The 3,221-nt window shown below is 54.6% G+C and overlaps 1 protein-coding gene across 1 annotated transcript in view; it reads left to right on the plus strand.

Annotated features, from left to right (window-relative positions):
* The window catches only part of LOC108803156 (lysyl oxidase homolog 3-like), a gene marked incomplete at its 3' end in the record, with an annotated part of 35,083 nt that overhangs the window by 30,566 nt on the left and 1,296 nt on the right, over positions 1-3,221 (plus strand). The gene's annotated exons all lie outside the window — the stretch shown is intronic.

A 3,221-nucleotide genomic window follows, 5' to 3' on the forward strand; every position in this document is an offset into this window, starting at 1 on the left:
CCAATCCTTCCAGCACAGAGGTCCTGAGCCCAATCCTTCCAGCACAGAGGTCCTGAGCCCAATCCCTCCAATCCTTCCAGCACAGAGGTCCTGAGTCCAATCCTTCCAGCACAGAGGTCCTGAGCCCAATCCCTCCAATCCTTCCAGCACAGAGGTCCTGAGTCCAATCCTTCCAGCACAGAGGTCCTGAGTCCAATCCTTCCAGCACAGAGGTCCTGAGTCCAATCCCTCCAGCACAGAGGTCCTGAGTCCAATCCCTCCAGCACAGAGGTCCCTTAGTCAGGTTCTCAGTGCCATGATCTGGACTTAGGATGGAAGGTTGGTTGGTAGGAAGTATTCCTCCCCCACAGGCGATGCTTCAATCCTCTGACTTGCAGAACATTGACAGATTACTAAAGCCATGGGGGGGGAGGGGGGGTAGATAGAGCCCAGGGAGGTCCATGTCCAGAGTCCTCCACAAGACCAATTCCCATCTTCAGCCTGAGAAAACCTTCCACTTGTGATGTGTGAGCCCGAGGTAAGGAAAGATGGAGTCGTATGTGCCGCAGCGTCATTCTTCTCAATGTGGCTCCTTCTCCCTTAACTCTCAGATCCGCCTGCAAGGGGGGAGATCCCAGCATGAGGGGCGGGTGGAGGTTTTATGGGGACCTCGAGGACAAGAACGCTGGGGTCTGCTGTGTGGAGAAGGCTGGGGAAGCAGAGAGGCCAATGTTGCCTGCCAGCAGTTGGGTCTCGGATTCGTCAGCAGTGCACTGCAGGTACGTGGAATGTATGGAGGGTCTTCACGCTGCCTTAGATTATTGGGGACACGTACATAGCACTAAGCAGGGTGCCTGGGGGGGCTATATGTCATGTAGGACTGGAGGAGCCATTTCATCGGGTGGGATCCACAGAGAGGAGCAGAAGGAAGAATATTGGGTCCACCCCTAGGGTATAGAGACAGAAGTTATGGTAAGACCCCCGCTGATACAGACACATCACTCTTCTCAGACCTGCTTGTTGGGGTTACTAACCTCACCGCGTCCTGAGCTCCGTGTACACTGATTCATCATGACGGGGAGCACCTTCTCCTCCTTCCTGTGCAGCCGGAATCCTCCATTACTCATAGGGAAGCAGAAGGTGACGCCATGTTTCATTGCGAGGAATACATATGTTCTTCTTCCTGGTCTCCAGGTCCCTTCATACATGTGAAGCTGCAGAGTACCAACATTAGGGAAGGCCAGGAACACAATGGGCCCGTCTGTTCTCTATCAGCTCACTCATCACAGATCATGACCTGTGGCTTCTCTTCCTGTTCTATCTTCAGAGAAACATCTGATATAGGTTGTCTACTTCTACTACCCATCATCCTAATCTTCTATTATCAGAGACCTTAGGGACACTGATAACCCTACAAACCACCCAATACATCCACCCAATGTCCATGGGGCACCAGCGGCCACCACCCAATACAACCATCCAATGTCCATGGGGTACCAGCGGCCACCACCCAATACAACCATCCAATGTCCATGGGGCACCATCGGCCACCACCCAATGTCCATGGGGCCCCAGCTGCCACCACCCAATCCAACCATCCAATGTCCATGGGGTACCAGCGGCCACCACCCAATACATCCATCCAATGTCCATGGGGTACCAGCGGCCACCACCCAATACATCCATCCAATGTCCATGGGGTACCAGCGGCCACCACCCAATACATCCATCCAATGTCCATGGGGTACCAGCGGCCACCACCCAATACATCCATCCAATGTCCATGGGGTACCAGCGGCCACCACCCAATACATCCATCCAATGTCCATGGGGTACCAGCGGCCACCACCCAATACATCCATCCAATGTCCATGGGGTACCAGCGGCCACCACCCAATACATCCATCCAATGTCCATGGGGTACCAGCGGCCACCACCCAATACATCCATCCAATGTCCATGGGGTACCAGCGGCCACCACCCAATACATCCATCCAATGTCCATGGGGTACCAGCGGCCACCACCCAATACATCCATCCAATGTCCATGGGGTACCAGCGGCCACCACCCAATACATCCATCCAATGTCCATGGGGTACCAGCGGCCACCACCCAATACATCCATCCAATGTCCATGGGGTACCAGCGGCCACCACCCAATACATCCATCCAATGTCCATGGGGTACCAGCGGCCACCACCCAATACATCCATCCAATGTCCATGGGGTACCAGCGGCCACCACCCAATACATCCATCCAATGTCCATGGGGTACCAGCGGCCACCACCCAATACATCCATCCAATGTCCATGGGGTACCAGCGGCCACCACCCAATACATCCATCCAATGTCCATGGGGTACCAGCGGCCACCACCCAATACATCCATCCAATGTCCATGGGGTACCAGCGGCCACCACCCAATACATCCATCCAATGTCCATGGGGTACCAGCGGCCACCACCCAATACATCCATCCAATGTCCATGGGGTACCAGCGGCCACCACCCAATACATCCATCCAATGTCCATGGGGTACCAGCGGCCACCACCCAATACATCCATCCAATGTCCATGGGGTACCAGCGGCCACCACCCAATACATCCATCCAATGTCCATGGGGCACCAGCGGCCACCACCCAATACAACCATCCAGTATCCATGGGGCACCAGCTGCCACCACCCAATACGGCCATCCAATGTTCATGGGGTAGCAGCAAACCACACTTGCGCCGCTGGCAGAGGCTTGCTGTGTAGGGAAAGTGGTCAGATAGATTGGAAAGCCTTCTTCTGTTGCCGAGATGCATCGCCCCCGTCCCTCTCTGTAGGCCAAACACAGACTGTTGCATCATGTTACCCTTGCTGTTACCATACCACCCCAAGGGTTGAAGAACTGAACCTCCATCTACTCTCTTCTATCCGGCTTTGTTACCACGTGCACACAGTCTGACACCAGGTCTACCCTCCAGAATAGAAGGACACAATACAGAAGTGGAGTCACTCCACAAAACGCTTCCTAAAACCAGAAAGTGACCAGACAAGGTTCCTCGGAGAGAGTCAGTCTCCGTGTCAGTCTGCCGGACGCATGTCGCCGCCTCTGCTCTCGTCTCTGTGTGGTGTAAGGGACGTTGTGTGTCTCCTGTGTGTGTCTCGTGTGTGTGTCTCGTGTGTGTGTCTCGTGTGTGTGTCTCGTGTGTGTGTCTCGTGTGTGTGTCTCGTGTGTGTGTCTCGTGTGTGTGT

The sequence above is a fragment of the Nanorana parkeri genome, unplaced genomic scaffold (assembly GCF_000935625.1).
Source record: "Nanorana parkeri isolate BGI_ZX_2015 unplaced genomic scaffold, ASM93562v1 scaffold3449, whole genome shotgun sequence".
Lineage (NCBI taxonomy): Eukaryota > Metazoa > Chordata > Amphibia > Anura > Dicroglossidae > Nanorana > Nanorana parkeri.